A 14789-nucleotide genomic window follows, 5' to 3' on the forward strand; every position below is an offset into this window, starting at 1 on the left:
TTTAGTTTGAGGATAATTGATAGTGATGTCAATCTTTTCCGGAGCAGTTGTAATTAATACATTGAACTACCGACGATTAGTGAACTTTCTTTCCTAATAAATTCAAAATCTGATTGAACAGTATTTGTGTTCATGAAAAAAAAAAAAAACAGAGTTACTCAGGGGAATTGTTGCAAAGTTATAAGAGTTGTAAGTCCATGTCGGACTGAAAGTAGAATTGGGGATCGACATTGGAGTAATTATAGCAAATGTCCTTGTTTATATCCTTATCTCTTTCCTATCTTGTCACAGTTGATATTAGCTGATCTAATGAAACGTCAAGACAGCTAAGCTGCTCTCCTCCAAAACATTTTTTAAATTGTCAAAGTTACCATATTGATTTTCGGTTTCTTTTTTTTTTTAAACATCCACAAAATTTACAAGATTTTAATCACTAATAATTGACCACGAGGTTAAAAAACGGTGACCAGTTCATATTTTCATAATAGTTGTAGGGGCAACACTTGTGATCAAAGATTGCCTAACAAAGTGGGGTTTAACTTGTTTTTAGCTACATAACCCACATAAGTTATAAGATTGCATAACTTTTTTTCTTGTCAAAAAGAAAAATTCGATTATGATTTGGATTATTAAACTTTCTTTCTTAACACATGAAAGAATCACAAAGATATTGAGCCATATAAAAAGTAGTAAAACCACTTGCTTTTCGAAGCATTTTAACGTTTTATTGATTTTGAATTTAAAATATTCTCAATTACTCAACAACAACTCAAAAATCTTACTTTACAAAAATCGAAAATCTTTGCTTTTGACCGATTTGAAAAAAACAAATAAAAAACACTTTTGTTCTTACAATTGGACAGGGATTTTAATCTCAAATATAAAAACACGCTGAAGTTATATATTATGTTATTTTTTTGTTTTTAAAAAAAATAGAGATTATACATATAAGTGATGTATGGAACATCGTCAACCCCGTGGTTTATCTCAACTATCATTCTTATAAAATATATTATATAATATTGATAAGCATCCAGTTAAATAATTATTAAGTTATTTAATTTGTAAAAAAATAATATATATACATCTATAAAAGACTTTTGCAAAAAATTATATATATACATTTGAAGTTTATGATCAAAGTAAAAATAAAATAAAATTATATAATATTTTTATTTTCTCAAATGCAACTCTTGAATTAATAGTTTAAATTACTGGATAAGAAACCTCAATCCTTTTTCTTCTGCACTAACTTTGGTTTACCTTCATTTGTAATTAAATATCAACATTCAAGTTTACTTTTCAAATCCACTATTTGCTACTTTAAAATGGTGCTAGAAGAACAAGGACAGAGATAATAAAAAAAACAATCAGATCCCAATTAAGTTTTTTCATTAGAATACTTTCAGGGAGAGCCCTAGAGCATTATTGAAACATTGGTAATCTTGGGGACGTAAATAACCATATTTTATAAGAATAAATTCAGTGTGTTTGCATGTCCAAATGGAATTTAAGGTGAGGTATCTATTAGTGTACTTTTAGTTTTTGCAATAAACTTAAATTAAAAATTATTTCCAGGATAGAGTAATAAAAATGTCACTCAGGCCATGGTTATTAAAAATTTAATTTTTTTAGCTGAATTTTTTGTGAACTGAACGTAGTTGCAAATTTTGATATTTATCAGCCCACCAATGGGTTGTGATATGCTAAGGGAAATTAAAGGAACATGAGCTAAATTTCAACCAACGTTAAGCGCCGTTATTTGGACATAAAAATATGTCCAAAAAAAAGATGTCCAAAATAATTATATGGTAATTGTATTTTATTGTAAATTTATAAAACTTTATTTTTAGGGTTTTAGGTCTATTTTACGTCAAATTTTTATTATTATCATATCTTATAAATATTTATAAGTCTGTCTTTGGTGTATTCACTCATAGAATCCAAAACAGTCGAACAGATCAGTCTAAAATTTAGCAATTATATATACGAAATAACCGAGCATATTCCTATGGTATTTTTTGGGCTTCTGAGGTCATTAAAAGGCTATTAATGGCCTCTGAAGGTAGGGGGAAACCTCATTTGCTTTCACTCTTCCTATGTATCCCTTCTTCTGTTCACCCTCTGCCTCTTTTCTTCTACCTTCATTCCTTGTTTTTATTCCCCTCTAGTCAGTCCGGCAACACCGGTACCCTCTGCTAATATATATCCATATAATAAACCTATTTATTGAAGTAATTATAAAACTGTTGATAATTTTTTGGGCTCAGTCAAAAAAAAAGATTAAAGCTAGGAAGCCTACCGTGTAATATATCAATAACTACCTCCGCCAATAAAGTTGAAATTATGTGGACTTTTGAAAGGTCCATGTGAGCGTTAATGCCGGCTAATTGACTATAACTTTGGAATAAAATGGTATACATAACTCAAATTAGTGGCATTTTGTAAGTATAATAAAGTCACTAAATATTTATTATAATAAAAACAAGGTCACAAAATGACAAAACATGTTGAACATTCTAAGCCTTTGATGAATAATATGCAACATGAATGAAGGTTATTTGTGAAGGGAATTGACTTTAAGAGGAGATTTGCGCTCTACCGAGCGTTCATTCTAGTTGTGTACGTATTGTGAAATTGTGAATACAATTTGACGAGGTGGATTTTAATTTTTGACATCTGCTTCACAAGGAAGATAATTCTAATTACTTTTATTCCCATTCCCTCCTTACTTTATATATATTACTTCAATTGCTTTCTCCTTTAATATATATATATATATACCATATAACATTTCAAGTAGATATTTCAAGTGAAGTGAAGAAAAAAAAGTAAATAAAAATCCTGTAGTCAGAATAGGAAGAAGATGTGAAATTCAATTTATAACTTCAACTTATTTTACACCATTACTTACACTTTCTAACGTAATTTGACAACGCTTCTACACACGGAAGAGTCGTTTTATATATATATACATACATATATCTTCTTTTTTGAATAAAACTCCTTTTGAAATGAATGTAAATTGGTTTACATTCATCTTAAACCTTTAACGGGGTTTTTACTGATTAAGATACTAATGAAGGTAAATAACATAGTGAGGAAAGTCGTAGTTGAAGAAGGTCAAAAGTGTTGTGTAAAAATACAAAAAATTAAATTTACACGTTTTGACTGCATTACTCTTCTATTTGCTTCTTCATATCCAAACATGTATTGAATCCTGCAGGTGTAACGTGAAGTGAAAAATCAAATAGCTTACCCCTACATACATTAAGAGAGATAACTGATGGGTGGAATAAGACGCATTCGGAAATTTACAAGCATATTAATCCTTTAAAAAATGAATAATTGTAGGTCTTACCGTCTCAGCTCCGTGTACTCTCAGAGTAGCGACTCCTGTTCCTGCAAAGAGTTTGACACCGTCCTTTTTCTTCATTTCCAATGTGTTCATGATTATTATTTTCTCCCCATTCAAGCATCAATTCTCCTGCAAAAGAAATTATAATGTTTATATATTTTAAAAATAAGTTATATTGACACAAAAATCCTAAATGAAATTCAAATAATAAAATAAAATCCTTGCACATTTGCTCTATGCCCTACTCACTGTAAAAACCACATTAAAGGATATTCTAATTAATAATTTGTAAATTAATTGTACACGTGACATGCAATTGTTACTTTCCAGGAAATTTAAAAAAATTCTTTCTTTTTCACAATTGGATATACATTGGATGTAATTGAGAAGTGATGTACATCTACAAAGGTGGAATCCCGTGGCACAATTTTCATAGGAGAGGTCATCTGTAAATGTAACCACTCCTCAGCTACAGATTTAAATATGTTTATTTAAAAAGTTAACATAACCCTTTGCTAAGGGGATTTGGGATCCTGATTTTTTTGGGCAATACATTTCAAATGATTTTAGAAATTCGTCACTTTCATTTTGTGGGACCGATTTAGTTTTTGTATTTTTTTACTCAAAAATCGGTTGCTACAAAAGTTATAACTGTATTGAGCTTGTCTACAATCTCCGTTCCGAAACTCAAAACTTGGGTTAGTTAAAAACAGTGGATAAATTACATCAATAATTAATCAACCCCATTTGTTGTAAGGAAGATTTTTCAAATTGATATAGAGTGATGGAAAGGTTGGGATCGTTGATATATTACATTTACTATCGGTAGTACCCAGCATTGTCCGGAGTTATAAGGGTCGGCTAAAATACATATTTTGCTTTAATTATATAGAAAGAGAAATCACCAGTATTATTCTCTGTTTTTCATGCGCACAATCAGACGTAACTACTCAGTACTTGTATCAATTCATATGTGTTCACTCCTCAAGAATGAAGAATAGCAATAAGAATTTGAGATCCCTTTTTAAAATCATAGGATGAATACTTTAGTATCTCGAGCGCTCACTAACAAAAACAAACACACCAATGATGAAATACAAAATGCCTACAAGAGTTAGCGTTTATATTTTGTTCAAATCTCGACATATAGTAAAAGTGCATTATGAATGAAAATTAAAAAGGAGAACAAAAACAAACATTGCTGCATATTTGATGCTACATGCACACCCCTAAAATATTTCATTAATACTAATAGATTTTTTTTCTTAGATCAAAAATATACATATGATATAGGTACATCAGGGATCACTGTATACACGTTATATACCTCTATACAATCCCCTGTAATAGTGTATTAATTCTAGCTACATTGTTATTCCTTAAATCAATATATGTTTATGATATACATCAGAGAGCACTATACACAGAGGCTTCCCGGTACTTTTTTTCATACATACAAACTTTGCTTTATTAACCTCAATAAATGCTTAAAGCCCAAAAGTAAAGTAAATGAGAGCTTACAACATTCAAAAATGGGTAAATTCAGAAAGAAATAAACAATGACGGAAGATTGCTTTCTTTGAAGGAGGTCTTAATAAAAGTACTTCGCAATATGAACATTACAGTATACCTCAATATATAATAACTATATACTCATTAAAAGCAGTATACAATATACAACGTATAAAAGGAATTTTTTGTCTTTTGGTCACATATGGGATGATGGCCTTAGTGCAAATAATCACACAAAAAACACTGCAGAAATTTACAGCAACGACATAGGTAAATATTATATATATTGAGTGTATTCTTAATATTCACAGTAATATATTTTCATACTTATGAGAACAAATATGAGCATTTGCTTGTGTTTCTCTACAAAATGTAATTATGAATGAAAATGGTATTAATTGATCAAATGAGTATGTAATACAACAAAAGTACAATAATGAGTTTTTCATATTCACCAAATTGAAAGGTAGTATCCAATTGTTTCTTTTCGAGAACTTTTTGAGGGCCTTTTTAATGTTTTGTATGGTTATCATGGTGATTTCTGTCAACTCATTCATTATCAAAGTTAAAATTATAATTAGTGTCCATAAAAATATCTTAGAGATACAACGACTCTACTTCCATGGTTAATGCTTCAATCGATCAAATAAAAACACTGAATATAGATGTATGCGTGTATACAGAATGATTTAGTGAATATTGAATAAACTTTGGAAAGGTTTTATTGACTTACTAAATAATTTAACCCTTGTTCTCCAAAATATCAACTAGTAGAGTAATAAAAACAAACAATTCAGTGAAACAAATTTCTTCATCAGACCCATGACAACTAAAATGAACGGCAAAATCAATTGTGTGTCAGCATTTCTTCATGCAATAATGAGTGATGGTGAGATGATATACCGCATCCTTCCCAGGTCTAAGGCCGGAGGGAAAATTGAATCGCGTATGAGTTTTATATCTATAAATTTATCAATTATTTTGAATATATGAAGCATCTATAAACTTGTTTTCATCCCTTTACATCTAATTTATTTATTATATTAGTATATATTATTAGATAAAACATCATAAACAAATCAATTTTTCCCCTGGAATATTATTGTAGTCCATATTCAACGCAACCCCTAACCAGCTTATTTTATGTAAATTCCTTAATAAATATTAAAAACTAAATTGATCAAAAATCAAACAAAAATGACCTTTTTAACGACAATTTTTTTAAATTGAAAGTCTATTCTATACCTTCAGATAAGATATAAAACACTTGAAAAAATATATTAGCTTCTAAGTAAGGTCCTTCATTTTACTCCATTTTTTGGTGGTTATATACTTTTTTATAATTGTAATCTAGACAAAGTAATAAATAATTCCTTTTTCAAATGCAGAAATGTTTGCATCAACTTTTCATTTACTTTGATTTTCATCTATATAGTTATGTTATGTCGAAATATGGCACTGAATTGTAGACATACACTAAAAATTTGATTAAAAAAAAGACTCTAAAGGCCGAACCTTTAAAAGTTGAAAATCTTATAGTCATTTTGGTGTTCTGCGGCTTAAATAACAATAATAAATGTGGGCTTCAGCCTGCAGACGCTCCAGGACCTTCATTTTGTAGCATAGTGTTATGGATGAACCAATCAACAGTTTTGGTCGATTACCGATTAAACAGGAATTGTTAATCGGCAGAATATTTATTAACTTTCTATTCAATAAAAATACAGTTACAACAAGCCCAGTAAATAAGAGTAATAATTATAACATTGCAAAATCTCACTGAAAGCACTGCCTTAGCCATGTATACTACTCCGTCCTTCACTTAGTTATCTTCTATCTGTCGGAAAATGAGGAAGAATTCCTTTAACTGTATATTTTAACTAAAGAAATTATTTAGAATGTTTTGTATTATCTTAATACGTAATGCAAACAGATTATCCTTCAACCAAAGTTCATATACCCGTAATAGTTAAACCGTAAAAAATTAACTTGACTTATCTGCTTATACAAGTTCCAACTTCTATAATTTTTCCTTGTAAAAGATGTAATTTCTTCATCATGAAATGCAATATTTCATTACAACATTGGTCATTGTAATTACTAACTATTAATTGACACATTAATTACATTTTTATTGATTGAAGTTGCATAGTTATTATGTATTTATGAGTAATATAACTCAGACATTTGAATTTGACATAATGTGCCACAATATTTTTTTTTTAATACTATTAAATAGTCAAAAATTACACCATTAATACATCGATGATCAAGAATATCCATGATGCATTATACTCATCCTATGAACAGTAAATCTTTCATTTAAAAATATTCATCTTATTTTATGAGTGCAACTTGTACACAACATCTATATATACAAACCCCTCTTTATTGAACAAATACTTCTTCCTATTATAAATTATTCTTTAATTGCCTCTTCATATACATATAAATACATCATTAGTCAGGGACTTGAGTTGCAACATGACAAGGCATATCCAAAAACCAGGACAGCTCTTCATTATAAAATACCATGACTATTTTGTCTTTCAAGGGCTAGAATGAATAGTCTACATTTTTAATAAACTAATTAGCTCATTCTTTTATTGAATATATTGTCATTACTATGTAGCAGAAACATAATTACAATGCCTCAAAACCTGTCATTACTCGAAATGACTAAATGAAGGCATGTGGATTAGGGTGAGGTAATAATGTCCGACTTTATTTAAAAAAAGTCTAACCTTTTTTTGGGGGAAAAAAAGGCACACACATCGACTTAATGAACACATTTAAACGATTTCATTTAAATAAAGGGAGTTCAAATCAAATCGGAGCATTTTTTTTTAAATATTCAAATTTTGAGGCGGATTTGCTTGAAACTTGGCTAAAATTGAGTATATAATTGTTGAGAAAGAACTCATTCGAAGAAATCCACCTTCAGCATGCATTACGCCCTGGCTCTGGGGTCGGAATGAGTTTCAGGCGTTGACGAGGTAGTTCCTTGGCATGTTGGTCATTGTTTCCTTGATGGATGAAATCAGCCAGTCTCAGTGAAGTCATAGCAGTAATCAATCAGCCCCTTCAGATACCTGTATTAAACATGAAAAGCTGTTGAGTCTTGTTGCAATAACCAAAGTCGATCTCCAGCGATTTGCTGGATCCAAGGTAGCACAATCTCCATGTTATCGCAGGGAAAAATATTGTCCCCCAAAAAAAAAAAAAAAAAAAACTTCTCATCTTGAGACGTCATTATAGTAAATTTAGCCTCTCACAAGCAAATATATGCCAGTCCCGGTGAGTCTCACCCTAAATGTACCAAGTGGTGCATTAAAATCTGAACACTTCCAAATTTAAATTTCAACAAGATATAATTTATTAATTAACTATAGAATTTCAACAAAATTAATAATATAAATAGATGTGTGCCTGAGCTCTCATAATCATTAATGTAGCCGCCCTTAGCGGCAATTATGGCTTCCAGGGAAAGGTCTGACACCCACTGTGGATGAAGTCCACAGTGGGTGTCGTCCTTGTGCTAGGTGATCGAGGCTTTGAGAGCCTCCGTGCTTGGATGACGGACACCGTTGGCCTTCCCCTCTGCATACATCTTAAAGTTGTAGTTAAGCTGATTAGCATCAGGACTGTAGGGGATCCAAGTGTTAAAAAATAGTTCAAAAGAGTTTTGTAAAGGAGGAGATGGGTTATTTTCATTCCACCCAAATATGGTTCTTTCCATCCACTTTTTTGATAGCTCTCTAGACAGTCTGGTATGAAACTCCAGATATTTCTTTTATGGGCCCCCATGAACCAGCGCTGTTTTCTTTAACTCATCCGGGTCCAGTTTGGCCTTTACGACAGAGTCTTTCTCCCTTTCGAACGTTTAGGAATTTAGGATTTTCTCGACTTGTACGTAAGCTAAACTGTTCAGGTTTATTTTGTTTTATAACTTATTGTTTATGCTTTAGTATATATAAATATGAATTCATTTCAATCACTCCATCTTCATTAATTATTGAATTAATTATATAATGTTTTAGATTTCAATCAACCACCTGCTACTAGGTATTAGAGAAAAGAAAGTACCCTTTTTCCTGCATCCTTTTTATGCTTCTAAACGATAATAAAATTTGTTTAAAAATCGCCATAAAAAGGTACCTACCTAGGTAAGTAAGTAGTAAGTAATAAAAACTAAAGAACAGAGAGAGAAAGAGCAAGAATAAATTGAAAAATGCTACGTGCATGCATTTATTATGTCTACATTATGTGGTGAGCACTACTTTTTAGATGAATTTGCTATAAGATTTAATGATTCAAGAGCAACATATTATATAATATGTATGAGTGTGTATCCATTAGGATAAATCTCCTTTTCCCGGGGTTTCTTGGGGTTTTACTCCTACAAGAAATTACCGGGAAATCCAGCATGTTGGTGAAGTTAAAGTTCTGAGCGTTTTTTCGCTTTATTTTGATAATAAAATTGTCATCGTTAGGATATTTCGATTTAGATGGTTCCAAACGGTTTTCTGGCTAATCTTCAGTTCCTGAGCAATGGAATAAAGGCTCAAATGCCGGTCCAACTCGATGATTTCCATGATTGTATCGACATTTTTGACGTCCATATTACAAGAATGGAATCGTTCGAACCACCTCTTTGCTGTTGCATTCGATGCTGTATTGGGTCCATATATGGTACAACACAATTAATTTTTTTTGACCGCCTGCTCTGCCTTTTTACCTTGGCCTTATTGATTTTGAATCATTTATCGATTTTTTTTTACTTCTATTTTTGAATGCTTTTTTTATGCAATGTATTAATCGTGAGATATAGCTCACTAAAGACATCTAGCGAAAAACGCTAAGAACTTTTTACTTAACATAATATTTCACAATATAAGCTTCATTTAACTATATACGAGGTCCTTTGAAAAGTCCTTTGAAAGTTCGAGAGATGACATTTATCGAGGTTATGTTTAGTTAGTAGCATATCTTTGAAGAACAAACACCAACATTTAGCCAGATTAGTCTATTTCTTTCTGTTTGGTACTCATTTGAGTCGAGGAATTGACCAGAAAGAGTATGCCAACTGTCTGTTGGATTCGCAAGGACTAATCCTCATTGACTATTTGGAAAAGGGTAAAACTATTAGAGGTGCATATTATTCATCGTTATTGGACCTTTTGAAAACCGCGATACAAGACAAATTCCCACTATTGGCCCACAAAAAAAATCCATCTCCATTACGATAAAGCACTAGCACACACCTCAGCTGTTGTGGTAGCAAAGTTAATGTCAATAAGGCTCTTATTCGAGATACTAACGGGACTAGCAATCTCAAAATACCCCTTAAAAGCTGTTCTAACTGAAGTTGCAGGGTTCCCATATTGTTTATCAAGCTTCTTCTCAGTCTCCTGAGGCGTTTTGCTACTTATAATTTAATGTGTAATCAACACATTAAATTATTTTTCGTCAATTTTTAGAAAATTATTCCACTTACTCTATTCAAGGGGAAGATGGAGATCGAAATAAGCAAGAACATTTGCAAGAATGACTCTTTTTCGATCTTAAATTCTACTCAGAGTCCAACAAGGACTTACAATCATACCTCCGCAACAAATCCTCGTGGTTACTCTACGTCTTTTATAAGCACACACAAATGTTCAATCAGTTTTTGAATATAATTGACTGTAGTAGAAAAGGAAGTGCACACATCAGGAATTAAATAATAATAACAAAAGCTTAGGATAAGAAATTTCACTATTCACTTTGCAAACTCCAAAGAAATAAATATACCAGATTTTCATCACTCATACTTATTGGTATGGCACCCGTATAATAAACTAGTAAGGATGCAGTACAACGAGTTCAGTCCTTGTAAAGTTTTTCAGTCCTAAGACCGGTCCTTTAAATCTCTAATGGTAACTACAACAGATAAAATAGGGTAGTACCTAACTGTGTCATTTCAACTGTTCACCATAACCTCTTTCAAAAGAAATAAAGAAAATGATAATTGAGAATAAATGTCAAAATCCAAACCTGTATTAAGCGGTCCGGTAAGAGAAACTGAAAAACGCCACTTATTGAAGAAGACCTCCTAAACCGAGTTTCCTATTTCATAAAAAATCTAAATTTGAAAAATGGTTATGGTGTGCTAAGTGTGGTGACGCGTTTAAAATATGTAGTGGCTGTTTGGCCAGTTTTGACTGTAGGTACTTTAATTTCACAGTATTTATAATTTACAAACAAGATCCCGTAATTTAAATAATAAATGTTTCCCGGTATCCTGCTCAATCCCAATTTCCGGAGAAATAAGAAAGGTTCGTATTCATATGATAGGCGCACTCACTTAACTTAAATCAAAAGAAGAACCCCCCCATCAAAAAAATGAGAAAACGAAATATGCATACACATGAAATGAGTTGCTGTAGTATCCCATCAAAAGGTATTTTGTGATTAATGATTAATTGAGCCTTTCAAAATAAAAAGAGAGTGGAATTAATAGTAGGAAATTTCTGATAAATGCTTGAGTAACAATGATGTCAGATAGTGAAACCATTTCGACGTACAATTTAAGTTAATGATATTTTAATTTAATGATAGTTTTTAGACGTCACGTACTAGATATTAAGAACGCGTACAAGTTAGGCACAAATGCCATCTCATAGAACGTAATTTGCATTACGTATACAAGACATGCCTGTACCAAAACGGCGACAAGAATGCAATTGATAACACCACAAGTAGATTCATTTATATCTTTGTAATAGAATTGGTCGATATAGGATGAGTAAAAATCAATAAATATCGAGCTTGAATTGGAGAAACATGAAAAATACACTTTATAGCAAGCAATATAATGGGATTTAAAGGATTTTTGCCATACTAATTTTGAATAAATATGTCCCCAGTTTCAGACAGTTCAATTAAATCGTTCTCTACCCCTGGAACCGTTGCCCACTCCACTCTACACATGTCACAATCAACATCCCTTTGCTGAAATGGATCTGTTTTTTCCTCTTGTGGAACGATATAGAAACAAATTAATAGTTTCTATGCGACTGGCTATAATGTATGTAAACATAAGGCCTCATGACAAAAGAAAGAAATAATAGAAATGAAAAAGACAGACTATTTATGAGCGTATACTTCAATAAAAATCGTCATAATATCATATCAATCTAATAATGGACGTCGTTTCCTCAGCTTTTTTGAGGAGTTGAAGTAGAAGTGGTATTATATTTTAGCCATTAAAGTGTATTATATATACAGAACTATTATCATTACGAATAATGGGATTCATTCTTTAGGAGGAGTTTTATAATACATATATTTAAGTGTACAAGAGCTGTCACGATACCAATACTTTTGAACCGGTTCCAGTAAAGAAATAGGTAGCAGTATTTGAGGAACATTTATGACGTAAGGATAATGTAATATTGTTCAGTACGGATTCCAATACCGTTTTGTATGGTACTGTTATAACTATCTCAGTACTCCGGCATTACTTTAGTAGCGCTGTACTGAAAAAAACATTAGTGGTGAGTGCCTATTTCATCCTCTCTCTTAGTATTTAGATACTCCAAAAACTGGAAGTTATGTCATGGCCGTTCTAGCAACATAATGATCCAATTTTATTCGGTACGCGTTATAATTTGCCATTTTTAGTATTACACATAGGTTGAAAATTACTGGGCTTCACACATAGATGGGTCAATTTTTTTTTAAATTCACTAATTTTTCCATACGTATCAACCTTCAAAAGACAGATGTCAAGATTTCATTACAATCAGTTATTTAGTTTGGGGAGTTATTGTTCAAAGTGTTACCCAAAACAATGAATCAAAAACAAGTTCGTGTTTAGACTACTGCGTCTTAATGAGTAAAAATATCGTTTAAGCTAAGCAATGACTTGAAAAGTGTTATGCGACTTGGCTACATAAAGCATATAATACTAATAATGTTTAAAAAGCCAATTTTGAACCGGAAAAAATATATATATATATATATTTATGAAGCTTTGGACTTTTGAGCTCATGTGTTAGTACCGTTTTAAATATCTTAGTACCGGGATACCGAAGAATAATGTTTTATTTATTATTTCATAATAAATAAAACACAATCAAAAAAAGCGAAACGACGGGGATTTTATTTTTTTCCTCTTTTTCCTTGCTTTTTTTTTTTTTTTTTTTTTTGAATATGTCAACTACAGAGAAGGAATAATAAAAACAACAAAACCTGTCATCAAAACCTTTAAGTGAATAATAAAATCCTGCCTTTTGAAATTAAATTAATCAACTACAAAGACGATGAAAATGTAGGCATGTACATATGTGTGTGTACCATCTACAAGACTAGAACAAAATAACATGTTGTTTGACTAAATAAATTAAAATAAAATAAATCTCTCTTTTTAAAAGAAAAAATTAGATTTATCTGTAATAAGTTAAATTCTAAATATATAAATATCACTCACAATGACAAGAAAGCGAGAAAGTTAGTAAGAAAGGAACAGGGTGTGTAATATAACGTCACATCGTTCAATAAGTCCAGAGGCAAACTAAGTAAAACTCACTATTTTAGCAAAATTCAACTTTTCTCATCCAGATGGACTTCTTTAAAGTTTCGTCAACTGTGACAAATCGAAGCAAAAACTCTTGTTTATTACCGCGAAACAGCTCCAAAAAACGTCCACGACACGTTGCAGTTTTTAATAGATTGTGAGCAAAGGCAGCACCAACTTTGACAATAAATTTTTCATACACGATTTTTCATGCTAAATAGTAAACACACCGCCATTTGATATCTTTACGATGTCAACTATCAGGATCACTTACATTTTACGATCGGACAAAACCATTTGGTTGCATATTTGTATGTTTTCGGGAACAACTGTAGAATTTGCTCGACCAGAGCGTTCAGCATCATTGGTGTCTGTACGACCACATTTAAACTCAGGAAACCAATATTCCACAGTCACTTTCGATAGAACAGAGTTAAAATAACACTTATCAAGCCAAACTTTTACCTTTACGGTATTTTTCCCCGTCAAGAAGCAGTGATATATCAACACACTGTGATAATGGTATAAAATCCAATTTTTTCACACACACCAGAACTAGCGTCACTTCAAGTACTGTAACTTATAAACCAATTGTATGATAGTCATAAAATTTTGACATGTTTCCTTTGAAGGATGGTACTACGTAAACCAATATAGAAATTTGCAATAGTGGTGCCATCTGTGAGAAAACCTTGGGACTTCCACTAGGCTATAATAATAAAGATGTGAATATTAAATGTACCGGGTGTTCAGGTGAATTTTATTTGCATAGCTTGGCATTTCCCTTTTAGAAGATAGCAATGAATAAAGAGGCAACAAGGCTGCCAATAGAGGCAACAAAATGATCACCTTTAATATATTAAATTTTAAATTGATCATGTTTTGACTGGCATCATTGTAAAAGATGGGATTTTTTGTTTAGAAAACTTACGTCTTCATTCTCCTCACTCACCAAAAGTCCCAGTGCACTTTTAGAACGAGGGTGTGTAAATGAGTAAACATATAGAGGTGCATGACTTTCTTTCATTTTTATTCCAACCATCTTTTCTTCTCTTTCCAGAATTTAAAATACGTATTAACCTTTTAACGAATTTGACACATTATATTTCGTTTTAAAAATATACATTTTTTGCGGCAGACGTGATTTCTTGTCTTGAAAGGAAAAATTAGGTAAAGTATTAGAAGATAATTTCACTAAGCTTAACTGTGATTATAGTATTCAGAAAGATAACCAGTTGGTTTTGAATGAAAAATAATGAGTTTTTAACAGGTCAAGTTGAACAATTAGAATAGACAAGGACTACAAAGCGGAAAGGAATTCATAAACTTCAGCGACTCTGTGATCTATGTGACTCCATG

The 14789-nt window shown here is 31.5% G+C and overlaps 1 protein-coding gene across 18 annotated transcripts in view; it reads right to left on the reverse strand.

Moving 5' to 3' along the window:
- The window catches only part of Lar (tyrosine-protein phosphatase Lar), a 455460-nt gene that overhangs the window by 121957 nt on the left and 318714 nt on the right, over nt 1–14789 (reverse strand). For all 18 annotated transcript variants that reach the window (XM_071889555.1, XM_071889562.1, XM_071889557.1 and 15 more), the window contains one exon: nt 3362–3487. The gene's annotated coding sequence lies outside the window, so the exon portion shown is untranslated. The remainder of the gene's footprint in view (nt 1–3361; nt 3488–14789) is intronic.

This window comes from Lepeophtheirus salmonis, chromosome 6 (assembly GCF_016086655.4).
Source record: "Lepeophtheirus salmonis chromosome 6, UVic_Lsal_1.4, whole genome shotgun sequence".
Taxonomy (NCBI): domain Eukaryota; kingdom Metazoa; phylum Arthropoda; class Copepoda; order Siphonostomatoida; family Caligidae; genus Lepeophtheirus; species Lepeophtheirus salmonis.